This window comes from Neomonachus schauinslandi, chromosome 10 (genome assembly GCF_002201575.2).
Source record: "Neomonachus schauinslandi chromosome 10, ASM220157v2, whole genome shotgun sequence".
Taxonomy (NCBI): domain Eukaryota; kingdom Metazoa; phylum Chordata; class Mammalia; order Carnivora; family Phocidae; genus Neomonachus; species Neomonachus schauinslandi.
In genome coordinates, this window is record NC_058412.1 from 135,976,596 (window position 1) to 135,990,486 (window position 13,891).

Consider the following 13,891-nt stretch of genomic DNA (forward strand, 5'->3'; position numbering starts at 1 on the left):
AGGAAGGAAGGAAGGAAGGAAGGAAGGAAGGAAGGAAGGAAGGAAGGCAGGAAGGCAGGAAGGCAGGCCAGATGGCTATTCCTTATAAACATAAATGCAAAAATTCTCAACAAAATAAAACAATCTGAATCCAGCAATGTGTGAGAAAGATAATCCATCATGATCAAATAGGATTTATTGAAGGAATGCAAGTCTGGTTCCACAAAGTAAAATAATAATTCACCATATTAATAATATAAATAAGAAAAACCTAAGGACATTTTAATAGATACAGAAAAATTAATCAGACAAAATTTAACACTAATTCATGATAAAAGGTGCTGGCAAACCAGGAAACAGAAGGGAGCATCTTTGACTGAATAAACAGCATCTACAAGAAAGCGTGACTTACCGCTAACAACACACTGAATAGCAAGAGATTTGGTGCTATTCCCCTAAGATTGGGAACAAGGCAAGGACGCCCCGGCCACCACTCCTGGCCAGCCCTATGCTGGAAGGCCTGCCGGGGACATCAGGGGAGTAAAATGTAAAAAGCTAAGAGGTGTGCAGTTTAAAAAGGAACGAATGAAACTCTATTGCAGGTGGAAGGGTTGTTTACTTGGAAAATCCCAACCATCCACAGGGAAGGTTCGGGAACTGTGGAAAGGTGGCAGGGTCCCTCACCCGGAGCCCGGCTCTCCCGCTGCACGTGGTCTCCCGCTTTCCCTCACAAAGGCCATGCACGAACAGCAACGTTCCCCAGACACACACACACGAACTCACACCTGTTTCTGCACACACGTGCAGATTCACTCACCATCCACACGCACACACAGACACACCCTACTCACACACGCCTAGTGACACACCCACTCGTGGGCGCACACACTCACACCCTGACACACGCACATCCTGTTCCCGGCACCCAGCACGGCGCAGGGACCCAGTAAACAGCTGTGCTTGAATAGGGGAGCACCAAGGATGGAGGGGAGAAGAGGGAGGAAGGGCTGGAGGAGGGGACCCGGCCGTCATCCTCCGACTGAGCTCTGTGACTCCCTTCTCCCAGGCCAGGGGCTGTGGGCTCCACAGTTTGCTTCACTAGACAGAACACACACCTGACCTCCCACAAGTTACTGCCTTGGTAACCAGCCAACATGGCTTCTGCTCAGGAGTTAGGAACGTGTTTCCATGGTGACCTTCTGGTAATTAACTCCTTAGAACTATCCAAGGTAGGCCAGCATTCTCCAGCATTCGGCACCACCAAGGGTCCTTCCCGCCCAGAGCCACTCGTTTTGGAAAATTAGCTGCGTGTTCAAGTTGTGGGAAGGGACATTTGTTGCCTTTTAGCCTGGAGGAGCGCACTCTCCCATCAACAGATGCCCCAACGCTCCTCCATCACGGGGAGGATGCTCTGGTCCAGCGGGTTCCCCGAGAGCTTATCAGTGGACTCGGATCTACTCTGAGAGCCCAGAAAGACCCAGACAGAAAGATGGGATGGGGCAGTTTCTAAACTTCCATCAGTGCTGGCCTGGCTTTGGAAATGACAGACCACTCCCTCCAAAACATGGTGGAAGGCAACATGAGGGCCACGACAGCGCTACAGACAGACATGCGGTTTTCCAAATCGTATGCTCTTAGATGGGCGTTTCTTGCCGACATTTTGAAGTTCATTGTTTAGCTTCTTTATGCCCAAGGCAAAACACTTACTAGGAGACAATGATAGCGCGTTGTTGAAACAATGGTGATAAATTCTAAATAGATATAATTACCCCGTGGCCTGAAAGGAACCTATGCACAATTAATACCGAAATCTGGCAAGTGCACGATCTGAAGAAACATATAATTTATCAGGTGAGGAAATTTCAGGGACGCCCCGTCACGCAGCACCGCACACCACGTCTCCTGGACGGAAACGGAATCCCACTGCTGATCAAAGCACCTCATGGAGAGATCTCACCACGGTCCCCACCTTGCCGCACCAGTTCTGGGTGCTGTTGGGTGGATTTCTGCAGATCCCACTGGGATCCCACTGGGAATGCGTCTGCTTCAGGAAACAGGCCTGGGTGCAGCACCCAGAGTTAAGGAAATTCAGTTCTCTGGAGGATCTGGCACAGGCTGTTTTTATCTGGAGAAAAATCTAGCACGCTGAGCAAGTTAACTGACGTGCAGGGAGCAGCCACAAAATTTGGAGACATTGGCCAGTGCAAACACTCACCAGCTCTGCACACTTCAGGGGAGGTGATTAGACCAGCAGGGAGCCTAGGGGTTAGGAATATGGCTCCAAATCAGACCCTCCCACTCCACCCCTCCTCTCCTGCAGACTTGCTCTGAATCCTAAGGAGTTTTGTAACCATCCTGAGCTCCGCTCTCCTTGCCCCTGTAACACAGATTGCCCCCTTCCTGGGGTTGAAGATGAAATGCCCAGCACATAGGTACGTACCCAGTGTAAATCAGCTCTGACCCTCTGCAGGGACATTTGATGCCTAGATGCTCAGAGCCCATCAAGTATTCAGGCCCTTCTGGAACGAAGCAGAAATAAAATTAACAGTTCACCTTCAAGTAAAATCATATACATTCAGCGGGATTCAGCCTTCCATGGTCACATTAAGAAAGGCCCCAGCAGTTCAAACTACTGGGGTCCCGTTCCCAACAGGAGCATCTGAAGGAAACTCAAGGGTACTCACAGGGAAGTGTTTACACTTGGAGGTAAAATCCTCAGGAAAATTAATTCTCCTGAGCCAGGTATTTCATCAGAGGGATGGAGGGGGGCTCTGCAACCTGACAGCTCCAAGTCCTCCCCTGGAGTGAGGTCAGGCGGCTGGGTCCCCACGCTTTACTGAGCACCCTGGCTCACTCTGCTCTTCTCTGGTCTTCTCCCGCTACACTAGTTCATTCCAGGAGGCAACTACGCCCTCCCCCATTAAAAGCAGCTGTTTTATTTCTGATTGACTCTCTTTTGAGCAAATCCTCCAGAATCAAGTTGCTTGAAAGGTAATTGTTCCCGACAAACATCTTGTTTCTTTCTCTCCACAGCTGTGGCTCTTCAATTGCTAGAATACCATCTATGGACTGGCCTATTTATGGCTTGACTTTTTCTTTCCTTTTATTGTGGTTCTGTGTTGTTTGGTTCTTAGTTTTTTGGGGGGTTGTGCTCTTTAGGTTATGGGGGGAGTTATTTTTTGCTTTATTATATCCCTAACAAATAGTGTAAGAAATTTTTGTTTTTAAATTTTTTCATTTTTATTTTATTTTTTTAAGTAGGCTCCACGCCCAGCATGTAGCCTGACGCGGGGCTTGAACTCATGACCCTGAGATCATGACCTGAGCTGAGGTCAAGAGTTGGACACTTAACTGATTGAACCACCCAGGTGCCCCTGTTTTTAAATTATTTTAAAATGAAACATCTCCGTAAAACATACTAAAAAGTTGACATGAGTCCATTAACTGACGAAAATCTATGTTTCAAAGAGAAGCTGATCAGACTCTGGAGCCATGTGCCAATCAGTTCCATGGGGGATACACTTCATACTCACGTACGTATTTAGTCCATCACCAGAACCAGCTGTTATCCTCTTGAATACGTCTAGGGACAGAATTTCTATCATCTGACTCGAGTCATGATGGCTTCGCTCTGGATCCCCTGACTTCTAAACATCCTTGTGGGGGAACAACATCCTCTGAAGGGAAGGGTCCCCCACGTGGAGCCTAGCAGAACCAGGAGGCCTCCATCAGGTTGAGGCACGAATGGGGTGGGGGGCAGAGGGAAAAGCACTGGCAATCTTCCCGGGCACCTGTGACTGCAGACCACCACATCTCCGGCGGGGTCACTCCGGAGGTGCTGAGTCATCAGCCCCTCAACCACGGTCCCGTCTTAGAGAAGCTGCCCCTGTGCAGTGCTGAAGGGCCCCCCATAATGCTGGACCTCATGCTCACCATCGGTGATGGGACCGGGGGTTCAGAAAGCTGTACCTGTGTGGGTGGGAGTGAGCCTCAGGGAGACTGAGGGTGGTCGCATTTCCTATTCCCGCTCAGAGCCAGGATCCAGCCGCACACCACCGAGGTGCTTCTCACTGTTCACCATCAGCACTTTCGTACGTCCCCCTCTGGATCACAAACTCCACAAAGTCTAGCCTGTGTCTGCTTGTTCCGCATTTGTTCCCAGGACACCGCTCCATGCCTGGAACAAAGGGCTTCCAGAAGAAACAATGAGTGAGTGGTGGGTCAAGAAAGAGTAGACCAGGTCGACAAGGTGACCACGGCACAGTGGCCCATGGCCCACGTAAGAATTATAATTACAGTTATAGGGAACATGTAGGCAAACATATGAAAGGCAAAAAAGAAAAACCTTATAACATTAGACTACAACGTGTTTAAGAGATGTGATTATTAAAACCAGTGATGTGATTATTAAATTGTGAACTCATGTTTTAAACAATAGGTCCTTTCCCCATGCTGTCACCAAGGAGTCATCAGGATTCATGCAGGGCACCCTGACACATCCACGTTTTGATCTTGAAAACTAGTCTTCCATAAGAGGAATCAGAGCTCCTCAGAGAGGAATTGATTTGATGTCCAGGGAAGAGCAAAATCAAGATGATCCTGGAACAGCTTATTGCCAGAAAGTGAGAGTCTTTTCTAAAAATGTTTGGGAATAGTATCAAAAGGACACACACAAAAAAAAACCTAAGCAAAGTGGCTCCCAGTGGACACTGTGACACTGTCAGCATCACCAAGAAAGTGATAATTATAAGTAATAGGAACTAGCCGATTCAATGAAAAACCACTGGCCCATAATTACACTCCAAGTGGGACAGTTGACATGAAGTCTTCCAAGCCCTCTGTGAAAGACTGATGAGGAGTTGAGGATGTGTCGGCACCAGACTGCAACCCCACAGGCTACTTGCTGGTTGAAAGGAGAGGACGTAACTGTGCACTGGAAGGATGATAAAACCCATGTCACCAACATCATGGGAGCCACATGGCGTCACTACCTGCTCCCAGAAGTCAGCCCCTCATGCAGACTTCTCAGTTATGAACCAGTATATTTCCTTTGTCGTTTAGCCCAATCTGAGTTGATTTTTAGTGGGAACCAGGTGAGAAGCAACAAGTAACCAAAGAGCCAAGTACGTACTGGGGACTCCGGAGAAAGCTCATCCTCCCACCTTCCTGGTCAGTGAGGAAATTCTGAGAACCTCCGTCTCCTGGGACTGTGATCACAATCTGCCTGAGAGACCTGGATTGCCTGTACCTTCAGCAAACATGGAGTTACCTCTCCAGTCGGCTTTGGGGTGCCACCACTTTGGTCCAGGGCAGGATCACCCAGGAAGGGACGCTGTTAGCCATCGGGGCTTCCTTTTGCCTTGGCTGACCTTCCAGGTAGGTTTCCCATTCTTTGAAATTCCTCAGGGGTGTGTCTGGGATCTCAGCTTCTAAATTCTCAGTGCATCCTTTTCTAACCTCCCCGTGACTGCAGGGTGTCACCTCACTCCCCAAACCCTAAAATGGCCGGCACAGAGTCATGTGTCATTTGGAATGGAACAATTTGCAGGACCAGAGGCATTTACCATCATCTTGGGAACATGGGTGTTGAATTCCACTGGACTTCCATTGCAACTGCTGATGGAAATCATGGCATCACATATCTCAACGATGACAAAGTTTCATCTGCTAAGAGGGAGTGAGGAGGTTATTTCATTAATCTCCAAACCTGCATCCTGGTGTGTGATGCTAGATTGGCTGAGACCAGATGGGCAGGCTGTCACCACAGTTTTCTGCACAGGTTACTTGGCGCACATCTACCTCTTGTACTGGAGCTCCTTGCTCGGCATTCCTCAAAAGCTCAGTTTTAACAAAGATTTCTCTCCACAACCTCCACAGTATTCAAGGGATGGAGACATGCATGTCAAATATTTTAAGCCATTTGCAAAAGTGTGGAGATTTCCTGAGGCTAAACTAGCAGAGTGACGCAGTGGATGGCAAAATTACCCATTGCATACAACCATTCGGCGCTTGTCTATCACCCGGGTGAGACACAGCGGAGGGGAGGACTGGCTGATTGAGCTACTCAGTGGATCCATCCAAAAATACAGCTTAAAATTAGTATTTATTTTCCGTAGCAAAGAACAACTGCACTGTTTCCTGCTGGGAAATTTACTATGCCTTTATTCTGTTTAACCAATAATACCTTATGGGCTCTTGAAAATTATATTCACTTAAAGATCAAGCAGCCATTTTCATCTGTCCTGACAGGGAAGTGTACATTGCAATTGGGTCTAAAAGCTCAGGGTCAGTTTGGGACAACAGCCGGGACAACAATATTACCACCGCAGTCCCTGCTGCTCCCACTTGCCTTTGTCGGGTCTCGCGCTGATGCTTCGTCCCGGCCACACCCTCACACGGGAGGCCATTCCTGGGCAACTTCTGTTCTTTCCTCAATGTCCAGTCTTGCTTGCCTCCATGAATTTCTTTCCAGACACACGTGTGCACTGACCTCCCTCTCCCTGGAGAACTCCGTGGCAGGTGGATCAATTGGCCCTCCTTCCCACCTCTCCCAAATCCGTGCCCTTGTCGTGTGGCTTTTCAGCTCCTCTCCCTGATAAAGAGGCTCCTGGCATGCCACGGGGCTGTGCATGCGGACAGGTGGTTTGTTCTGGACACTGGGATGTGGGCAGGGGGGACAGTATGCTAGTTTCCAGCCTAGGAGAGTAGTTGAAAGCTGCCAAGCAAAGCCCACATGGGACCCACAAACCCGCGCAGTCCACACACAGACACGTGAGAAATAAATGCTTATTTTATATGCAGCTGAGATTTTGTGGTCTAATGTAGCAACACCTGAGGATACAACCTCCTTCGGCATTTTTTCATGTAGCAAAATGAGTGTGGCCGGTATGAAACTCAGCCAACTGATACATACAGTTAACATGAAATTTTCTTCATTTATTTAAAACTCAGCCTCATCCCCCAGCATCACTGCACTGAGGGGGCAGAAATTCAACCTCAGTCTGTTTAATTACAAACACCTCCTTTCCCCTGTGGATGCAGCTACGTTCTACACGTTGACACAGTCAGAGGACAGAAAGAAGGCAAGTGTCCACATGCTTCTCAATGCCAGGGCGACAGCTTGTTGCCAAGATGTCCCTCGTCACCGCCCCTGAGGCCACCTGGAGATACCCCCCTCACACGGCCATGCCTCACATGGGCTGCTCTTTAGTTCCGGCCACGGGCTAGGACCTGGGATGCTCTGCAGAGTCCCCTTGGACCTTTTCTCACTCCCAGAGCACCTGCATTCTTCCTAAGCTATCCCCAGAAGAAAGACATTGTTTCTCTCTATTCTGAGACCCAATAAGCTTCTGCGAGCTTGGCTTCCTTTCCTGGTGCTAGGTTCAGGAAGCAGGGCCCATCCATGGTGCCTGCTAGTGACTGTCCCCTCAGACTACCCACCTCCCCATCCAAGGATGCCCATCTCATCTGAGGGCAGCAGAGTCCGTCCTTGGTTTCCCTTCAAATTTACCAACTAGGCCCAAATCTTTTGTGTGCCTAGGGACCTACATTTTGGAAATTCAAAAGCTAGGAAGAGACTCCATGTTTCCGTATGTTCTGATGTCATTTTTCTCCTTTTGTCAAGAACCACAGAAAACCTTAGTAAGTGCCTGTTGATTTCAAGGCAGTATGACATTTTGGAGAAGGGTGAAAGAATCAGGACGTGCCTATTTGCTGGTTCACAGAGTTTACGATTCAGTTCAACAAGAAAACGTTTAAGCAATCAATTAGCACAAAAAGACTTTAATCTATTTATTTAACTAGATTTCATGTGTTCAAAACATTACGTAGAGATGTGGAAAATCTAAAAGTGACCTGGAAGCTTTTGAAAATACCACCCTAAATAACTAAATCAGAATCTCCAGGAACGGGCCCACATATAAGTAGATGTTTGAAAGCTACTCTGGGGAGCTGAGTTGGGAAGCACTGTTCTCACAAAACCCTAGCCCTCCCTAAAGACTCCCAGCTTCGCCAAACCTCTCCTTTCCCTCCAGGAAGCCACGGCACACTTCCCGTTACTCGTTCATTAGCCAAGATCCCTCTAAAGGAGAAAGGGGGACGCGTGGCCTGTGTGAATCCTCCCCACACAGGGCCCTGACACATGATAAGAAGAATAGTTGGCGAAATGACAGTCCCCGGCCATAGCCAAATAAAGCAAATAACAAGTCCCAGGTTCTGGAGAAATGCGCGCAGTGACTGTGGTCTGTTTCTGGGAGGCGTGAACACTGAGTCATTTCCATACAACCTGATAGAGTGTTCCAGGTTTCAAAACATCCACAAGAGTCATCTCTCTTCATTTCTTGCTGGAGAGCACTCATTCTCTCCCTCTGCTGAGCACCTGGTGGGCCTCGGAGCTGTTTCCAACAGACAGTTAAGAAACGCTGGACGGATGTAAAAGGAGTAATGCATGGCAAGTTCTCTTGTAAACAGACCTAGTTTCAATCACGATCACATACATACACAAAATTACAGGCGTGTTCTGATCAGATCATCTCTTGGCAAGAAGTTTCTGGATGCCATCAGAGAATGGATTTGGGAAAGAGAGTCTACAGACATCTACAAAAGGATATTTGTAATGTGAGTGTATTGTGTAAAGAATCACAAAACAGCAAGGGCTCCAGATCCCAGCAACAGTTTAAGGGGAAAAAAGTCCTATTAACTTTGAAGACACTGGAGCCCCCCCTCCGTTCTCCCGGCTCCCCCCACCAGCACCCTCTCCCCCAGCTCTTCCCCTCAGAAGTAACCACTAACTCATGCTCTTGCTTTCTTACATAAATATTCCTATCTCCAAGCAATATTCTCATCTTCTTCATGTTTTTGGTTTTCCACATTTTAAACATTACAGAAACCAAACACGTCATATATATTTTTCTATAGCTTATGATTTCACTTAACATTATATTCCCGGGCTTTATCTATTTGATTGCCTGCAGCTGTAAGTCTTCCTTTTCAATGCTGTGTGATATTCCATTTGAGGAGCACACCGCACATTGTTTCTCCATTCCACTCTCAGTGGATTTGGGTGGTTTTCCCCTTTTTCCCCACATTACACACAACGCCTCTGTGAACATGCTCGTCTATACATCCTGCTGCTGTGGGTGGAGAGTTTCTCTGGGACAAACACCTGGGAGGGGTCTTCTGGGGCCAAAGGAGTTGTGCATCCCCAAGGTTGCTAAATAATACCAAATACTTTCCCAGAGCTTTAGTGTCAGTTTATGTTGCCTCCACTGATTACCGTCATTCCACATCCGCTCATCACTGCTTCCTGTCAGAGGCTTTGTCCTCGCCGGAGTCTTTGTCTGATGGGTTGTAGTTCACAACTCCCAATCCTGTACTTACTGGCCATTCAGAATTCCTCTCTTGTAACGTCTTTTCAAAGTTATGGTGTCCGGTTTTTATTAGATTACCTTTATTTTATTGAAAAATGTGTTGTGGGAATTATTTATATATTTTAAATACTTAAGCTTTCAGTTTGATGTGTTGCAAACACCGTCTCCCACCTTGAGGCTGGTGTGGGGGGTTTGTTATAATTGGGTTTCCCAACACTCTCCACATCCCAGTCCACGGGGGAAACCGTATCCCCCGGCACCCGTGTGCTTCCCTGGACACACCACATTCAATAGTCATAGACACAGAGCCTTTTCAAGGACACTGAACATTTATATGAAGTGACCACATACAGAGCGATGAGCCCAGCTGAGGCTATTTCACGTTGAAATACGTTGAGGGCACATCCTTAATGTATTTCCAAGGACAGGTACTATACAGATCAAATTATCTGTAATTAAAATGGGAATCAGTAATTTTTAAAAGATAACGAAAATTTCATATGCTTACATATTTTTGAAAACATATAATTCACTGATGGGACGAAGAATAAATCATGCTAAAAATTAAAAAGCATTTTGAACTGAATGGTGACAAGAATCCTACATGTCAAAACCTGTGAGATGCAGCACAGCAACATTTAGAGAAAAATTTGTAGCCTCAAATTGTCATGCTAGAAGAGAAGGCAGGTTGAGAATAAATGAACTATCATGCACATTATCAAAAGATTACAGATTCAACCAAAATTCAGTAGCAGGAAGGAAGAAAGAACACATATAAGAGCAGAAATTGATGAAATAAAAAAAATAGGAAACTATCATATAGCAGAAAGAATTAACATGAGAAGAAATAATATATATGAAAGGTTTGAAAACAAACAAAACTATCAATAATTGTGAATAGAATTTCCAGACAAATTATTTGAAATAATAAGACAGTTTATTAAGAGATCCAGAAAAAAATGTACCTCTACAAAATTAATTTCATATTGCTATACCAGCAGCAAACAGAAATGAAAATTGAACACACATTAATTACAAAGACACCGAAATGCTAAAACCCAGGAATAATCTAACAAGAGCTCTGCAACACCTATGTGAGATAAAATTATTAAATTCTACTGATGTGCAAAGAAAACTCAAGTGAATAAGAAGACATATGATATTAATGGGTCTGAAGATTCACTATTTTAAAATACATCAATTCTCTCCAGACCGATGGATAGATTCAGGGTAATTGTAGCAATTCCAATTGGTACCCCAATGTAGCAAAAGTGTGTAACGTGGCAAGATTCTTTACCATTTAAACAGTCGTACAAAAGGACAAGGACTAATGCATGGGGAAGAAGTGAGGAGGGAGAGGTTTTCCTACAACAATCAAGGGCACCAAGAATCATCCAGTAAACCTATATGAAACGGGAGAGAACCAGGACCAGCACCAGATGTCCGTGGAAATGTCACCTCTGACCAAGCTGGTATGGCGGAGCGGAGGAGGGGAGGGTGATGCTGTTCTCAATAAATGGTGATGAACAGCTGGGTTTTCCTGCAGAAACAAATAAATTATACGTGTAACTCACATCCTATGCTACAACCCATTCGATGCGGATTAAGGAAATAAATGTGAGGGGCGCCTGGTTGGCTCAGTCAGTTGAGCGTCCAGCTCTTGGTTTCCGCCTAGGTCGTGGTCTCAGAGTTGTGAGATCGAGCCCCAAGTCGGGCTCCATGCTCAGTGGGGAGTCTGCTTGGGATTCTCTCCCTCCTGCTTCCTCTGCCCCATCCCCTCTGTGTTCTCTCTCTCTCTCTAAAATAAATAAATCTTTAAAAAAAAAAAAAGAAAGAAAGAAATGTGAGAGGAACTTCCTTTTGTAGATTGTAGGAGATCGTGGAGGAGACTATGTATAGTCACTGTGGGTAAGCAAATTAATTGCCTATCTTATTGTCATAAACTCATGAGCTACCCCTCTTCTCTTTCTGGTTGCTTGAAGACTGTCTTATTTTTAGCTTCCTGCAGTTTCACCAAAACGTGTCTAGATGTGTGAGTTTGTTTAGGGCAGGCAGGTTATTTATTTATTTATTTATTTATTTATTTATTTATTTATTTATATTCTGCTTAAGATTAATTGCAGTTTCCGAATCTGTGAACTGGAGTCTTTCATCGGTTCTGGAAAATTCTAGCCTTGGTACATATGTGTCCTTGTGCTTTTACAACTTTTGAATGAACTCCTATTTACTTGGGGCTTCATCTTTGGGAATTCCCTACAATCTTTGTTGATGGGGAGATTATTTCCTTTTGCTTCTGCAGGTTTCCAAGAACATTACGGACAAGGACTGCTTTAAACTCTGTTTCAGGTTTCGCAGACTAAGTCGTTATGCAAATTCAGGCCACAACTCTGAATTCTCGGGTTATTAATTTCAGGGTGGATCTTCCATCTCAGCTCTGCCTGCAGGTCTGAGAGGACGATGTCCGTGCAACCCCTGAGGCTGGATTTGCCTCCACTCCCCCTTATATCGGGGAGCAGCCCTTTGGGGGCCCCGCTTTAAGGGGGAGGAACCCCTGGCCGACAGCACCGTGGACAGATCATGAGCTTTGCTTAGTCTCCCTGCACCTGCAGGCTGTAAGACTGAGCTCAGACACACTTGGCTGTCGGATGCCCTCAAGAGAGAACTAGCTTCCCTGCTCTTATCAGCACTCTGTGTTCCCAGTAATAATCAATTGCTGGCCTCCAAGTATAATTTACTCTCTTGCCAGCACATGATGCATTTTATAGGTTGTTTTTTTAATCCAGCATTTTTGGTTGGTGTCAGTGGGGGAGTTTTCATATCTATCCCACCACTCTGCCAGAAGGCATTCTTTAAATAGTTGCATAAAATTCCACATTACAAATGTCCCACTTTTTAATTATTAATGGATAGAGAGTCAGGTTCTGAATTTTTTGTTTGTTTCTGATGGAAAGAGTCTTTAAGCATGCATCTTTATGAGTGTGCTCTCATCTCTGCAGGACGGGATCAAAGTATCAGAATGGCTAGGTTCATATGTGTGTGTGTTTATAGATACATAGATGGATGGATTCACAAACATACTTGTATTGTCTCATAGTGGGCACATTTGCTCCTTTTTTTTTCCCTGACTTTTTATGTTGAGAAATAAATAGTTGCAAAACTAGTACAATGAGCATGTGGGGGTGATCCATATACTTACAGTAAGCACGGTTTTATTGAAAGGTTTGAATCATGCAGCCATCAGGACACTGAATTACTAAATGTATCAACATGTGTTTCCTAAAACAGCAACATCCTGCTACATAACTACAATATTGTTCTCATACACAGAAAGTGCAACAGTGATATAATTTTATTATCTAAAATACTGTTCCCGGGGCGCCTGGGTGGCTCAGTTGGTTAAGCAACTGCCTTCGGCTCAGGTCATGATCCTGGAGTCACAGGATCGAGTCCCGCCTCGGGCTCCCTGCTCGGCAGGGAGTCTGCTTCTCCCTCTGACCCTCCCCCGTCTCATGCTCTCTCTCTCTATCTCATTCTCTCTCTCAAATAAATAAATAAAATCTTAAAAAATAAAATAAAATAAAATACTGTTCCCATTCATATTTCTCCAGTTGTCCCAATAACACCTTTTACTGTTGTTTTATTTTTTAATCCAGAAAAAAAAATCCAGAATCAATTAAGGATCACAAATTGCCTTTAGTTGCAAAATTCCCTTAATCCCTTTTTAATCTGGAACTGTCCCCCTGACTTTATTTTTATTTTTGTCTTCCACGGCATTGATCTTTTTGATGAGTCCAGGGTAGTCATTTTGTAGAGCATCCCAATGTATGTTTCCAATCGTTCCTTCTTGGTTTGGTTCCAGATAATCACTTTTGGTCAGAATACTCCACAGGAAATGGTGCTTTCCTGGTACATCACATGGCACATGGGCGCATGGAGTCACTTCTTCCCGTCATTCCCTTCAAGCTTCTACCTGTGAGATATCAACTTTGATCTTTTTTAAACCACTGCTTCTGGGTCGGGGGAGAATGTTTCTCTCATCAGCAGCCACCCCTAATCCCAGCTGACAACATACAGTACAGCCATGAAGCACATCGCCTTGGGAATTAGCCTCCAACTGCCCCTGGAATTAGCTTCAAGGCCTGCATCAAGTTACATAACTGCCTTAAAGTTCATTTTTTTCTTCCACCAACCATGCCCCTTTCTAATCTTCTTCAATGGCCAGTTTCCACTACACTTCAATCTGGGTGCTGGTCATGTTCTGCATCTGGATACAGATATGGTTGCAAGCATGTATTCATTGAAAAAGTCAGATCTTTAGGGTCTATATGTTTTGATATCTATTTACATGCATATAGATGATGGAGATGGAGAAGGAGGTGTAGGTGTGGGGTGGACGTAAGTAAAGAAGTAGAAATAGATGTAGATGTAGATGTGGGATAGGTATATGTGGGTGTGGGTTTCAGTGTAGATTAGGTGCAGGTGTGGGTGCAGGTGTGGGTGCAGGTACAGGTGTGCATGCAAGTGTAGTTGCGGGTGCAGGTATA